Source organism: Arachis duranensis, chromosome 4 (assembly GCF_000817695.3).
Source record: "Arachis duranensis cultivar V14167 chromosome 4, aradu.V14167.gnm2.J7QH, whole genome shotgun sequence".
Taxonomy (NCBI): Eukaryota; Viridiplantae; Streptophyta; class Magnoliopsida; order Fabales; family Fabaceae; genus Arachis; species Arachis duranensis.
This window is the reverse complement of record NC_029775.3, coordinates 90,722,640-90,739,494: the sequence shown is the minus strand read 5'-3', so window position 1 is coordinate 90,739,494 and position 16,855 is coordinate 90,722,640. Positions and strand designations below refer to the sequence as shown.

Below are 16,855 nucleotides of genomic sequence, written 5' to 3'. Positions count from 1 at the left end.
TATTGGATTTCGAATCAATTCATGAAGAATTCCAATTTTCAATCAACAACGAGTTTGATAACTCAAGAGTCACCAATTAATCAACCAAAGCCAAGAATGTAGAAAGCTAAATTAAAATCATAAATATCTGGAATACCTCAAATAACATACATTCGAAGCAATGAAATCTAACATGGAAAAGTTCATAAGCCAATTGGGCAACATAAATCAAATACAAATAAAAGCATTAAAGTATCTCAAAGTAGAAGAGAAGTCAAAATAAAGAAATATTGAACCTGATGTGAAGATGAGATAAATTCCTAATTTCGAAAAATCCTAATCATAAATTTTAAGAGAGAGGAGAGAGCCTCTCTCTCTAAAAACTACATCTAAAACATGAAAAGTGAATTATGAGAGCCTAATCTGAAGTCCCCTTCATTCCTCCACTTTGCAGCCTTTAATCCGTGTTTTCTAGGCTTGAAAATGGGCCGAAAATAGCCCAGGATTCACTGTTTGCGAATTCTGCCATGCTATTTTTGCAGATGCGACGCGTCCGTGTGGATGACGCGTTCGCGTCACCTATCTGTATGGCCATTATGGCAAATTATATATCAAATCTAAGCCCCAGATGTTAGCTTTCCAACGCAAGTAGAACCACGTCATTTGGATCTCTGTAACTTAAGTTATGGTCGTTTTAGTGCGAGAGGGTCAGGCTGACAGCTTTGCAGTTTCTTCAACTTCTTGTATTCCTTCCACTTTTGCATGCTTCCTTTCCATCATCTAAGCCATTCTTGCCCTGTAATCCCTGAAATCACTTAACACACATATCAAGGCATATAATGGTAATAAGAGAGGATTAAATAAAAGAAAATAAAAGCCAAAGATGCATGTTTTCAATCATAGAACAAATTCCGGGAAGGAATTGTAAAACATGCAAATCATATGAATAAATGTATGAAAGATTGATAAAATCCACTCAATTAAGCACAAGATAAACCATAAAATAGTGGTTTGTCATTCATAAACTAAATTGAGAAAATAAAAGGAATATTGAACCTGTGATTGAAGAAGATGAATTCTTAATCCTAATCCTAATCCTAAGAGAGAGGAGAGAATCTCTCTCTCTAAAAACTACATCTAATCCTAAAATTATGAATTATCAGAGCATGATCATAAATGGATGCATTCTCCCACTTTATAGCCTCTAATCTGTATTTTTTGGGCCAAAATATGGGTCAAAAATAGCCCAGAAATTGCAGCGTATTCTGGTACGTTCAGGTCACGGGCAAGTGACGCGGAGGCGTCGCTCACGCGGCCGCGCGGATTGAAGTTCGCAGATGCGACGCGTCCGCGTGGATCACGCGTTCACGTTGCCTAGCATCAGGGCAACTATGGCCTATTATATATCAAATTGAAGCCTTGGACGTTAGCTTTCCAACGCAACTAGAACCGCATCGTTTGGACCTCTGTAGCTAAAGTTATAGCCATTTGAGTGCGAAGAGGTCAGGCTGGACAGCTTAACAACTTCTTCAACTTCTTGTATTCCTTCCACTTTTGCATGCTTCCTTTCCATCCTCCAAGCCATTCCTGCCCTATAATATCTGAAAACACTTAACACACATATCAAGGCATCTGATGGTAATAAGAGATGATTAATAATAAGCAAATATAAGATCAAAGAAGCATGTTTTCAATCATAGCAGAAAATCAGGAAGGAAAATGTAAAACATGCGAATTATATGAATAAGTGAATAAAGAGTTGATAAAAACCACTCAATTGAGCATAAGATAAATCATAAAATAGTGGTTTATCAAGTAGCCATTGACAACGGTGACACCCAACATACAGCTTGCCATGGAAAGGAGTATGAAGGATTGGATGAAGGTAGTAGAAAAGCAGAGATTCAAAAGGAACAACGCATCTCCATACACTTATCTGAAATTCCTACCAATGAATTACATAAGTATCTCCATCTTTATTTTGTGTTTATTTATCTTTAAATTATTAAAACTTCATAACCATTTGAATCCGCCTGACTGAGATTTAGAAGGTGACCATAGCTTGCTTCAAGCCGACAATCTCCGTGGGATCGACCCTTACTCATGTAAGGTTTATTACTTGGACGACCCAGTGCAGTTGCTGGTTAGTTGTGCGAAGTTGTGAAAAAGAGTGATATTATAATTGTGCGTACCAAGTTGTTGGCGCCATTGAGATCACAACTTCGTGCACCAAGTTTTTGGCACTGTTGTCAGGGATTGTTCGAGTTTGGACAACTGACGGTTCATCTTGTTGCTCAGATTAGGTAATTTTTTTTTGTTTTAACCATTATTTTATTTTCAAAAAATTTTCAAAAATCTTTCAAAATTTTTCTTCTTTTTTGTTTTCTAAAAAAAATTTCGAAAAAAATTATAAAATCGTAAAACCAAAAAAAATAGTTTGTGTTTCTTGTTTGAGTCTAGTGTCAATTTTGAAGTTTGGTGTCAATTGTATCTTTTTAATTTTCTAAAACTCATGCATGGTGTTCTTCATGATCTTCAAGTTGTTCTTGATAAGTCTTCTTGTTTGATCTTCATATTTTCTTGTTTTGTGTCTTTTGTTATTTTTCATATGCATTTTTGCATTCATAGTGTCTAAACATGAAAAATCTCTAAGTTTGGTGTCTTGCATGCTTTTCTTTTCTTCAAATTTTTTTAAAAATAAGTTCTTGGTGTCATCTTGACATTCATAGTGTTCTTGCATGCATCACTTGTTTTAATCCAAAATTTTCATGTCTTGAGTCATTTAGTTATTTTTCTCTCTCTTCATTAAAAATTCAAAAAATAAAAAAATATCTTTTCCTTATTTTACTCATAATTTTCGAAATCTTTGGGTTAACTTAGTTAAAATTTTTTAAAATAAGTTGTTTCTTGTTAGTCAAGTCAATATTTCATTTTCAAAAATCCTATCTTTTCGAAATCTTTTTCAAAAATCAAATCTTTTTCATTTTTTTTTACTTTCGAAAATTTTAAAATTGATTTCAAAATCTTTTTCGTAATTTTATTTCATAATTTTCGAAAACTTTACTAACAATTAATGTGATTGATTCAAAAATTTGAAGTTTGTTACTTTTTTGTTAAGAAAGGTTCAATCTTTAAATTCTAGAATCATATCTTTTAGTTTCTTGTTAGTCAAGTAATCAATTTTAAGAACCTTTTTAATTTTCTTTTCAAATCTTTTTCAAAATATCTTTTCAATCATATCTTTTAAATCATATCTTTTTCAAACTTTAATTTCAAAATCTTTTCTAACTTCTTCTCTTTTCAAAATTAATTTTTAAATCTTTTTTAACTAACTAATTGACTATTTGTTTGTTTTAAATTTCTTATCTTTTTCAAAACTACCTAACTAATTTTCTCTTTCTAATTTTCGAAAACCACCTTTCCCTTTTTCAAAAATCTTTTTATTTAACTAATTATTTTAAATTTTAATTTTATTCTATTTCTTCTCCTAATTTTCGAAACTAACATCATAAATAAAATAAAAATAAAAATATTTCTCCTCTCTCTTCATTTAATATTCAAATTCTCTCTCTCTCATCTCCTTCTATTTGTTTATTTATCTACTAACACTTCTCTTCTACTCATAATTCGAACCCTCTTCTCTTCTCTCTCTGTGTTCGAATTTTTCTTCTCCTATTCTTTTCTTCTTCTACTCACATAAAGGAATCTCTATACTGTGACATAGAGGATTCTTCTTCTTTTCTGTTCTCTTTTTTTTTTTCATATGAGCAGGAACAAGGACAAGGATATTCTTGTTGAAGCAGACCCTGAACCTGAAAGGACTCTGAAGAGGAAGCTAAGAGAAGCTAAAGCACAACAATCCAGAGAAAACCTTACAGAGAATCTCGAAAAAGAAGGAGACATGGCCGAACCCAACAATAATGCAAGGAAGATGCTTGGTGACTTTACTGCACCAAATTCCAACTTACATGAAAGAAGCATCTCAATCCCTGCCATTGGAGCAAACAATTTTGAGCTAAAGCCTCAATTTGTTTCTCTGATGCAATAGAACTGCAAGTTTTATGGATTTCCATCAGAAGATCCTTTTCAGTACTTAACTGAATTCTTACAGATTTGTGATACTGTTAAGACCAATGGAGTTGATCCTGAGGTCTATAAGCTTATACTTTTCCCTTTTGCTGTAAGAGATAGAGCTAGAACATGGTTGGACTCTCAACCTAAAGATAGCCTGAACTCTTGGGATAAGCTGGTCATGGTTTTCTTAGCCAAGTTCTTTCCTCCTCAAAAGCTGAGCAAGCTTAGAGTGGATGTTCAAACCTTCAGATAGAAAGAAGGTGAATCCCTCTATGAAGCTTGGGAAAGATACAAGCAACTGACTAAAAAGTGTCCTTCTGACATACTTTCAGAATGGATCATCCTGGATATATTCTATGATGGTCTGTCTGAATTATCTAAGGTGTCATTGGACCATTATGTGGGTGGATCTATTCACCTGAAGAAAACACATGCAGAAGCTTAGGAACTCATTGACATGGTTGCAAATAACCAGTTCAAGTACACTTCTGAAAGGAATCCTGTGAGTAATGCGACGCCTCAGAGGAAGGGAGTTCTTGAAATTGATGCTCTGAATGCCATATTGGCTCAGAACAAAGTGTTGACTCAACAAGTAAATATGATTTCTTAGAGTTTGAATGGATTGCAAAATGCATCCAACAGTACTAAAGAAGCATCTTCTGAAGAAGAAGCTTATGATCCTGAGAACCCTGCAATGGCAGAGGTGAATTACATGGGTGAAGCCTATAGAAACACTTATAATCCCTCACGGAGAAATCATCCAAATTTCTCATGGAAGGATAAACAAAAGCCTCAACAAGGCTTTAATAATGGTAGAAGAAACATGTTTAGCAATAGCAAGCCTTTTCCATCATCCTCTCAGCAACAGACAGAGAATTCTGAGCAAAGCCCCTCTAGCTTAGCAAGCATAGTCTCTGGTCTATCTAAGGCCACTCTAAGTTTCATGAATGAAACAAGTTCCTCCATTAGAAATTTGGAGGCACAAGTGGGCCAGCTGAGTAAAAGAGTCACTGAAACTCCTCCTAGTACTCTCCTAAGCGATATAGAAGAGAATCCAAAAAGAGAGTGCAAGGCTATAACCTTGCTTGGTATGGCCGAACCTAGAGAGGAGGAGGAGGACGTGAATCCCAGTGAGGAAGACCTCATGAGACGTCCTCTGGACAAAAAGGGGTTCCCATTTGAGGAACCTAAGAAATCTGAGGCTCATATAGAGACCATAGAGATTCCATTGAACCTCCTTCTGCTATTTATGAGCTCTGATGAGTATTCCTCCTCTGAAGAGGATGAAGATATTACTAAAGAGAAAGTTGCCAAGTACCTTAGAGTAATCATGAATCTGAATGCCAAGTTATTTGGTAATGAGACTTGGGAGGATGAACCCCCCTTGCTCACCAATGAACTGAATAACTTGATTAGCAGACATTACCTCAAAAGAAAGAGGATCCCAGAAGGTTCTTGATATCTTGTACCATAGGCACCATGACCTTTGAGAAGGCTCTGTGTGACCTGGGGTCAGGCATAAACTTAATGCCACTCTCTGTATTAGAGAAACTGGGAATCTTTGAGGTACAGGCTGCCAAATTCTCATTAGAGATGATAGACAAATCCAAGAAAAACGCTTATAGACAGGTAGAGGACGTGCTAGTAAAGGTCAAAGGCCTTTACATCCCTGTTGATTTCATAATCCTAGACACTGGGAAGGATGAGGATGAATCCATCATCCTTGGAAGACCCTTCCTAGCCACAGCAAAGGCTGTGATTGATGTGGACTGATAAACTACTATTTTATGGTTTATATTGTATTTAATTGAGTGGTTTTATCAAGCTTTTCACCCACTTATTCATAGGATTTGCATGATTTTACAATTCCTTCCTAGTTTAGTTCTATGATTGAAAACATGCTTCTTTGGTCTTAATTTAGCTAATCTTAATCCTCTCCTATTACCATTCAATGCCTTGATCTGTGTGTTAAGTGTTTCAGGCTTCATAGGGTAGGAATGGCTTAGAGAATAAATAGGAAGCGTGCAAAAATGGATGGAACACAAGGAATTGAGGAGATGACCAGCGAGAAGTCACGCGGTTGCATGACTCACGCGACCGCGCGAAATAGAAGAAATCAGAGTGATGCGATCGCGTGCCTGACGCGACCGCGCGGATTGGAAGCTGCCGAACGACGCGAATGCGTGGACGACGTGCACGCGTGATACGAAAAACGCTGAGTGACGCGATCGCGTGGACGACGCGGACGCGTGACGTGCGCGATCTGCAGAATTACAAAAGTCGCTGGCAGAGATTCTGGGCCACATTTCAACCCAGTTTTCGGCCCAAAAACACAGATTAAAGTCAGGAAACATGCAGAGACTCAACATGCTTTCATAACTCACAATTTTAGGTTTTAGATGTAGTTTTTAGAGAGAGGGGTTCTCTCCTCTCTCTTAGGATTTAGGATTAGGATTCCTCTTAAAGAATTTAGGATTTATTGTTATTTCAACTTACAATTCTTCTGAGCTCCAGGTTTAATATTCCTTTATTTTGATTCTCTTATTTTCAATTATATATGTTGCCAATTTAGCTTAATGACATTTATGTATGATTTTCTTAATTAATATTATTTGAGGTATTTCAGATTTAGGATTTCTTTCTTTTATTTATGTTACTGTTGCTTCCAATCCGAAGACATTTTTATTCCAGTAGATTTACTTTTCTCCTTTTGGTCTTGGTTAAGAAATCAGTAACTCAGGAGTTATTAGACTCGACGTTATCGATAATCACTATCTTTGCTAATTAGCTTGAACTTCTATAATCCCAATCTTTTTCTAGGAATTAACTAGGATTTGAAGATCAAACTAATTAGTCACTTGACCTTCCCTTGCACTAGCAAAGGTTAACTAAGTGGAATTAAGATTCAATTTTCATCATCATTGATAAGGATAACTAGGATAGGACTTCCAATTTCTCATACCTCGCCAAAAGTTTATTTTACAGTTATTTATTTATTTTACCTGCCATTTAAATTACTTGTTCCTCATCTTTAAAACCCCGCTTTACAATCTTCATAACCAATAATAAGAACATACCTCCCTGCAATTCCTTGAGAAGACGACCCGAGGTTTAAATACTTCGGTTATCAATTTATTTAGGGGTTTGTTACTTGTGACAACCAAAACGTTTGTACGAAGGGATTTCTGTTGGTTCAGAATCTATACTTACAACGCGACTTTATAAAATTCTTTACTAGAAAAAATCCTAACGTCATGCACAGAGGAGAGTTGGTCCTTCAACTGAATGAGGATTACCTTGTGTTCAAAACTCAAGGATCTCCCTCTGTAACCATGGAGAAGAAGCAAGAAAAGCTTCTCTCAATACAGAGTCAAACAAAGCCCCTATAGTCAAACTCTAAGTTTGGTGTTGGGAGGCCACAACCAAACTCTAAGTTTGGTGTTGAACCCCCACATCCAAACTCTAAGTTTGCTATTGGGAGGTCCCAACATTGCTCTGAATATCTGTGAGGCTCTATGAGAGTCCACTGTCAAGCTATTGACATTAAAGAAGCACTTATTGGGAGGCAACCCAATTTTTATTTATCTATGTTATTTCATGTTATTTTCTTTTTTTTTTAGGTTGATGATCAGGTGGAGTCACAAAAATAACTGCAAAAATCAAAGAAAAATAAAAAATAGCATTAAAAATAGCACACCCTGGAGGAGCAACTTACTCGCGTTTAAACGCCAGTAAGGGTAGCAGAATGGGCGTTTAACGCCCAGTCCAGCACCATTCTGGGCGTTAAACGCCAGAAACAAGCACCAGACTGGCGTTAAACGCCAGAAACAGGCTATAATCTGGTGTTAAACGCCAGAAACAGGTTGCAGCCTGGTGTTTAACACCAGGAAAGGAATAAAAGCTGGCGTTTAACGCCAGAAATAAGCAGTAATCTGGCGTTAAATGCTAGGATTGCACAGTAAGGGCGTTTTGCACGCCTAAAAGGAACAGGGATAAAATCCTTGACCCTTCAAGATCTGTGGACCCCACAAGATCCCCACCTACCCCACCTCTCTATCTCTCCATCTCTCTCTCTCTCTCTCTCTCTCTCTCTCTCTCTCTCTCTCTCACTGGTTATTCGGAATTACACGCACCAATCAAATCATATCCTCTTTCCTATATTCTCTTTACCAATCACCTCCATACCTCTTCCCCAAAAATCCCACCTACCTCACTTTAAAAATTCAAACACTTTTCCCTCTCAAACCCAACCCTAATGACCGAAAAAAACCCTCCTCTCAACCCTATATAAACCCTCATTACTCCTTCATATTCACACAACACATACACATTTCCACCATCTTGGCCGAATTCACTGCTCCCTCCATCTCCTCCATTTTTCTTCTTCTTCCCCGTCTTTCTTTCTTCTTTTGCTCGAGGACAAGCATACCTTTTAAGTTTGGTGTGGTAAAAGTATTGCTTTTTGTTTTTCCATAACCATTTATGGCACCTAAGGCCGGAAAAACCTCTAGAAAGAAGAAAGGGAAGACAAAAGCTTCCACCTCCGAGTCATGGGAGATGGAGAGATTCATCTCAAAGGTCCATCAAGACCACTTCTATGAAGTTGTGGCCAAGAAGAAGGTGATCCCTGAGGTCCCTTTCATGCTAAAAATGAATGAGTATCCAGAGATCCGACATGAAATCTGAAGAAGAGGTTGGAAAGTTCTCAGCAACCCCATTCAACAAGTCAGAATCTTAATGGTTCAAGAGTTCTATGCCAATGCATGGATCACTAGGAACCATGATCAAAGTATGAACCTGAATCCAAAGAATTGGCTTACAATAGTTCGGGGGAAATACTTAAATTTCAGTCCGGAAAATGTAAGGTTGGCATTCCACTTGCCAATGATGCAAGAAAATGCACGCACCTACACTAGAAGGGTCAACTTTGATCAAAGGTTGGACCAAGTTCTCATGGACATATGTGTGGAATGAGCTCAATAGAAAAGAGACTCAAGAGGCAATCCGGTTCAATTGAGAAGACCGGACCCTAAGCCTGTGGCTAGAGGATGGTTGGAGTTCATCCAACGCTCCATCATTCCCACTAGCAACCAATCTGAAGTGACTGTGAATCGGGCCATCATGATCCATAGTATCATGATTGGGGAGGAAGTGAAAGTTCATGAGATCATACCTCTAGAGCTCTACAAGGTGGCTGACAAGTCATCCACCTTGATAAGGTTAGCCTTTCCTCATCTTATTTGTCATCTATGCAATTTGGCTGGGATTGACATAGAAGGATATATCCTCATTTTAGAGGACAATCCCATTACTAAGAAAAAGATAGAGCAAACAAGAGAGCTCATTCATGGACCTCAACAAGAGCATGAGGAAGATCATCATCAAGAAATCCCTAAGATGCCTCAAGGGATACAATTTCCTCCACACAACTATTGGGAGCAACTCAACACCTCTTTGGAAGGCTTGAGTTACAACATGGACCAACTAAGGGTGGAGCACCAAGAGGACTCCATCATTCTCCATGAGATTAGAGAAGATCAAAGAGCTATGAGGGAGGAGCAACGAAGACAAGGAAGAGACATAGAGGAGCTTAGGCGTTCCATTGGTTCTTCAAGAGGAAGACGCCACCCACACTAAGGTGGACTCATTCTTTAATCTTATTGTCTATTTATTTTCTGTTTTCAGTTTTTGAGCTTCATGTTTGTCTATGTTTGTGTCTTCATTACATGATCATTAGTGTCTAGTGTCTATGTCTTAAAGCTAAGAATAATTCCATGAATCCTTCACCTCTCTTAAATAAAAAATGTGCTTAAATACAAAAGAACAAGAAGTACTTGGATTTCAAATTTTATCTTGAAATTAGTTTAATTATTTTGATGTGGTGGTAACACTTTTGTTTTCTGAATGAATGCTTGAACAGTGCATATTTTTGATAGTGAAGTTTATGAATGTTAAAATTGTTGGCTCTTGAAAGAATGATGAACAAAGAGAAATGTTATTGATAATCTAAAAAATCATAAAATTGATTCTTGAAGCAAGAAAAAGCAGTGAATAAGAAAGCTTACGAAAAAAAAGAAGTGGCAAAAATTAAAAGAAAAAAAGAAAGAAAAAGAAAAAGCAAGCAGAAAAAGCCAATAGCACTTAAAACCAAAAGGCAAGGGTAAAAAGGATCCAAGGCTTTGAGCATTAATGGATAGGAGGGCCTAAGGAAATAAAATCCAAGCATAAGCGGCTAAATCAAGTTGTCCCTAACCATGTGCTTGTGGCATGAAGGTCCAAGTGAAAAGTTTGAGACTGAGTGGTTAAAGTCATGATCCAAAGCAAAAGAGTGTGCTTAAGAGCTCTGGACACCTCTAATTGGGGACTTTAGCAAAGCTGAGTCACAATCTGAAAAGGTTCACCCAGTTATGTGTCTCTGGCATTTATGTATCCGGTGGTAATACTGGAAAACAAAATGCTTAGGGCCACGGCCAAGACTCATAAAGTAGCTGTGTTCAAGAATCAACATACTTAACTAGGAGAATCAATAACGCTATCTAAAATTCTGGGTTCCTATAGATGCCAATCATTCTGAATTTCAAAGGAAAAAGTGAGATGCCAAAACTGTTCAGAAGCAAAAAGCTACAAGCCCCGCTCATCTAATTGAGACTAAGTTTCATTGTTATTGTGGGATTCATTGTATATTCTCTTCTTTTTATCCTATTTTGTTTTTAGTTGCTTGGGGACAAGCAACAATTTAAGTTTGGTGTTGTGATGAGCGGATAATTTATATGCTTTTTGGCATTGTTTTTACATAGTTTTTAGAATGATTTAGTTAGTTTTTAGTATGCTTTTATTAGTTTTTAAGCAAAATTCACATTTCTGGACTGAAATTGAGAGACCTGAGTAAAAATTTGATTCAGAGGCTGACAAAGGACTGCAGATGATGTTGGATTCTAACCTCCCTGCACTCGAAATAGAAGTTTTGGAGCTACAGAAGTCCAAATGGTACGCTCTTAACTGCGTTGGAAAGTAGACATCCAGGGCTATCCAGCAATATATAATAGTCCATACTTTGCTTGAGTTTAGATGACGCAAACTTGCGTTTAACGCCAGCTTTGTGCTCTATTCTAGCGTTGCCAGAAACAAGTTGCAAAGCAGAGTTAAATGCCAGAAACAAGTTATAAACTGACGTTTAACTCCAAGGAAGACCTCTACACGTGAAAGCTTTAATGTTCAGCCCAAGCACACACCAAGTGGGTCCGGAAGTGGATTTCTGCATCATTTACTTATCTCTATAAACCCTAGTAACTAGTTTAGTATAAATAGAACTTTTTACTATTGTATTAGGGATCTTTGGACGAGCTTTTGGAACATCTTTGATCATTGTTAGTCCTTAGACATTGGGGGCTGGCCTCACGGCCATGCCTACCTTATTTTCACTTATGTATTTTCAACAGTGGAGTTTCTACACACCATAGATTAAGGTGTGGAGCTCTGCTGTTCCTCGAGTATTAATGTAAAGTACTACTGTTTTCTATTCAATTCATCCTTATTCTCATTCTAAGATATCCATTTGCACACAAGAACATGATGAATGTGATGATTATGTGACACTCATCACCATTCTCACTTATGAACGCGTGATTGACAATCACTTCCGTTCTACATGAAGACAAGCTTGAATGTATATCTCTTGGATTTATAATCAAAGATTCACATCGACTTCCCTCTGATAATGGGGCATCTGAATCCAAGATTAGAGTCTTCGTGGTATAGGCTAGAACCCATTGGCAGCATTCTTGAGATCCGAAAAGTCTAAACCTTGTATGTGGTATTCCGAGTAGGATCTGGGAAGGGATGACTGTGATGAGCTTCAAACTCGTGACTGTAGGACGTGGTGACAGACGCAAAAGGATAGTAAATCCTATTCCTAGACGATCGAGAACCAACAGCTGATTTGCCATACGATATCTGTGCATGGTATTTTTCATCCGAGACGAGCAATCCGACAGTTGATTAGCCATACAGAACCGTAGAGGACCATTTTCACTGAGAGGACGAGAAGTAGCCATTGACAACGGTGACACTCAACATATAGCTTGCCATGGAAAGGAGTATGAAGGATTGGATGAAGGCAGTAGAAAAGCAGAGATTCAGAAGGAACAACGCATCTCCATACGCTTATCTGAAATTCCTACCAATGAATTACATAAGTATCTCCATCTTTTTTTGTGTTTATTTATCTTTTAATTATTAAAACTTCATAACCATTTGAATCTGCCTGACTGAGATTTACAAGGTGACCATAGCTTGCTTCAAGTTGACAATCTCCATGGGATCGACCCTTACTCACGTAAGGTTTATTACTTGGACGACCCAGTGCACTTGCTGGTTAGTTGTGCGAAGTTGTGAAAAAGAGTGATATTACAATTGTGCGTACCAAGTAGTTGGCGCCATTGAGATCAAAACTTCGTGCACCAGAGGACCTGACAGAAATTTTTGAGAAAGAAGAAGACATGGCAGCAAAAAATAATAACAACAATGCAAGGAAGATGCTTGGTGACTGTGCTGCACCAACTTGCAACTTCTATGGAAGAAGCATCTCAATTCCTACCATTGGAGCAAACAACTTTGAGCTTAAGCCTCAATTAGTTTCTCTAGAACTACAAGTTTTATGGACTTCCATCAGAAGATCCTCATCAGTTCTTATCTGAATTCTTGCAGATCTGTGATACTGTTAAGACCAATAGGTCCGAGGTCTACAGACTTATGCTTTTCCCTTTTGCTGTAAGAAACAGAGCTAGGACATGGTTGGACTCACAACCTAGAGAAAGCTTGAACTCTTGGGACAAGCTGGTCAATGCTTTCTTGACCAAATTCTTTCCACCTCAAAAGATGAGTAAGATCAGAGTGGATGTCCAAACCTTCAGATAGAAGGAAGGTGAATCCCTCTATGAAGCTTGGGAAAGATACAAGCAATTAACCAAAAGGTGTCCTTCTGACATGTTTCCAGAATGGAGCATCATATGTATATTCTATGATGGTCTATCTGAGTTATCCAAGATGTCATTGGACCACTCTGCTGGTGGATTTCTTCATCTGAAAATGCCTGTAGAAGCCCAGGAACTCATTGAAATGGTTACAAATAACCAGTTCATGTACACTTCTGAGAGAAATCCTGTGAATAATGGGGTGACTCAGAAGAAAGGAGTTATTGAGATTGATACTCTGAATGCCATATTGGCTCAGAACAAAATATTGACTTAGCAAGTCAATATGATTTCTCAGAGTCTGACTAGATTGCAAGCTAAAGACGCCTTCTCTGAAGGTGAAGCTTATAACTCTGAGAATCCTGCAATGGAAGAGGTGAATTACATAGGAGAATCCTATGGAAACACCTATAACCCTTCATGGAAGAATCACCCAAATTTCTCATGGAAGGATTAACAGAAGCCTTAACAAGGCTTCAATAATAATAATGGTGGGAGAAACAGGTTTGGCAATAGCAAGCCTTTCCCATCATCTTCTCAGCAACAGACAGAGAATTCTGAGCAGAGCCTCTCTAGCTTAGCAAATATAGTCTCTAATCTATCTAAGACCACTCTCAGTTTCATGACTGAGGCACGGTCCTCCATAAGAAATTTGGAGGCACGAGTGGGTCAGCTGAGTAAAAGAATTACTGAAACTCCTCTTAGTACTCTACCAATCAATACAGAAGAGAATCCAAAAAGAGAGTGCAAGGCCATTCATACAACCAAAATGGCCGAACCTATAGAAGAGAAGGAGGATGTGATTTGATGTGTGGAAAATGATCCAACACAAAACTCACCGGCAAGTGTACCGGGTCGCATCAAGTAATAAAACTCACGGGAGTGAGGTCGATCCCACAGGGATTGAAGGATTGAGCAATTTTAGTTTAGTGGTTGATTTAGTCAAGCGAATCAAGTATTGGTTGAGTGGTTTATCTTTAACAGAAGCTAAATTTCTTGGAATGTAAAGGGAGAGGGGAGAATTGCAGTAAATTAAAGAGCAGGAAAGTAAAAGATGCTGAATCTTAAAGAATAAGAAATTAAATGACTGAAACTTAAAGTGCAAGAAATATAAATTGCAGTAGCTTAAAGTGCAAGAAATATAAATTGCTTGAATGGAAAAAGGATTTGAGGATGGGGAATTCAGAATTTCAGCAAGGAAAATTAAATTGCAACAATTAATAAAGCAGAAGTTGAATTAGAAATAACTAGAATTCAAACAGAAATAGAAATTAACTTGCAGCAAAGGTTCACAGAAGAACCAAAAAGGAAAATGGGATCTCAGGACTCAAAAGATTAGATAGCAAAGTCTAGATCTCAATTGCCTTCCCAGATCCAAGTTCTCAAAGCAATTAAGCAGAATTTAAAGAAGAAGCAGTAAAGGAAATGAAACTAAACTCAATTATGCAGAAGAGGAATTAAGGAGATTTTGAATGGAGATTGAGACAGAATTTCCTCAATTCTTCACACCCAAAACTCGAACAAGAAAATTAAAAATGCCCACACAAGAACAAGGAAGAAGAGAGATCAATTCTCCTCCCTAATTCTCTGAAATCTCAGTGAAGTCTCCAAGAGAAGTTCCCGAGTTCAAAAATAAAAGTAAAGATTCAAAGAAAGGTTCCAAGTTCAAAAGTAAAGAAAAAGGTTCTAATTACATCAAACTATCTCCTATTTATACACTTTCTATTCTTGGATTTTGGAATTTGGATGGGCTTTTGAGTTGGTGAAGAAATGAATTTTATTGGATTTTTAATCCAATTTTAGCCCATGAAGAAAGTAGCTCCCAGGAGGCTGCCCTGCCCTTGTGGAGGGCAGGGCAGAAATTTTTGGTGCGACAGAATGATGCCTGTGCGTGCGTGCTGGTGCTGCCGAGACTTCCCTTGGTGCACCAATCTGGTGCGCGTGTGTGCATCACCAAAATGCTGCCCTGCCCTTGTGGAGGGCAGGGCAATGTGCCAAGGCTGAAGCTCCACGTTCGAAACTCGGGTTACACGCACGCTACCTCTTTTCCTTGATTTTCTTGGCACCAAAGTAAGGCTTAGTTCCTTGCTTCCTCATGGTGCCGTGTTCGATCCTTGTGGCCAGCATTGGTGAGCTTCTCCCTTGAATTAATTCCTTTGATGAGCCCGATATTGCCCTTGAGGAGGGCAGGGTAGTGTTTTTGCTCTCCTTGATCCATGGCACCAATTTGTGCTCTGCCCTTGTTGTGGGCAGGGCAGTGTTGCCTCTCACGGTTTGTTTCCTTATGTTGCCCTCCTAGAGGGCAGTGTGCCCTTGTGGAGGGCAATGCTTGCTTCCTCCTTTTATGCGCTACACTTCTTCTCTCTTGGGCCACGCTTTCTTAAGCCACGCTTCCTCTTTTCTTCTTTTCTTCACCTACAATAAACCAAAACAACCACTCAAAGTATCACTAAATTCACAAGGCTTATAAATCAATTAAAAATCAATTAAATTCAGCTTAAACCTCATGAGTTAGCATTAATTTCATGGTGGTTGTTTGATTTAAAGAAGTTATGCATTTTCACTCCAAATCACTTACTTAGGATGCAAGAAAGTGCATAAAAACTAATAAAACAAGTGAAATTAGCTTGAAAAATGGGTATATGATGACTTGTCATCACTAACCTTTCTTTTCTTATAATGCTTAACAAGCTTATTATTCTTTTGGAGGCTTGGTGTCAAATGTTATAGTAGTAGCCTTTGGCTTTATTTTTACTCAACATCTTTCCACCACAGACACATGGCTCATTATTTCCTCCTAGGATCATTGATGCCCAACATCTCTTTAGATAACTAAATGTTTTGTATCTAAGTTGCTCTTTATTGTGGACTTTCAATTGGCCATCCCAAATCAGTTGATCTAAGTGACCGGGTTTTAAAATACCCTTAGAATTTACTTATCCAAGCATATCTTAGTACAAGAACACCACAGGCATATGTCCTAGGGTCCAAGCTATTGGTGTCCAACCTTTATTCTTTGTTTTTCTTGCCACATTGGCTTTTTCTTCTTCCTTTTCTTCCTGTTTTTGTTCTCAAGGGCTTTTTCTTTATTGATAAGAATCTTTATAACAACAAGCTAACTCACACTTTAATGAAAATGATACTATGCAACAATTATTTCATGAGTTATGCATTTAATCAAACACATATACCACCATTAACTTCCATTCTAACTTATGCAACATTGGATATTTTACTTTTCAATTCAAATAATTCTCTTTTATTCAAGCATGTGGAAAACAAAACAGGATTTTAGCTAAGTAATGGATAACAAGCGTTATGCAGATTTAGCATTTCTCTAGCTATTTATTAAATGACTAAAAGAAAAGCAAAGAACAAAAATTGCATGAAGTAAAATAAATAAACAATAGAGGCATATCATGTTTCAGACATGCATCTCCTTATTAGAGACATGAAAGAGGAAGTATGAAAGAACTTTGCCACCTTCTAATGATTGTGGCTGCTGCTTGATTCTCCCTTTTTCTTCTTTCTCTTCCCTAGCTTGGAGTAGTCTCGGACTTCTTCACCAGGGCATCTTTTATCCCAAACAGAATCCAAGAGCCCTGAGAGTCCAACTTCTTCCAATCTGTTAAGTGTTAGCTCCGTATAATGATGAGAACTTGCTTTTTGCTTGGCGTCAAATTCAGGGCATTGCTCAAATGGCTTGATCTGTGGATTGAGTGTTGGCAAATTGTGGGTCAAATACTCCAACCTTGCTTGTATGTTTTCATCACTCTCCATTCTTTGCACATATCTAACTTCTTCCATGGTGTGATGAATATTCTTCCATT

At 37.8% G+C, this 16,855-nt stretch overlaps 1 non-coding gene across 1 annotated transcript; it reads right to left on the bottom strand.

Moving 5' to 3' along the window:
• Nucleotides 1-12,936: 12,936 nt before the first annotated feature.
• LOC127747399 (small nucleolar RNA R71) lies at nt 12,937-13,040 on the bottom strand. The gene has a single exon (XR_008009198.1). It is a non-coding gene; the product is annotated as a small nucleolar RNA R71 (small nucleolar RNA).
• Nucleotides 13,041-16,855: the final 3,815 nt, after the last annotated feature.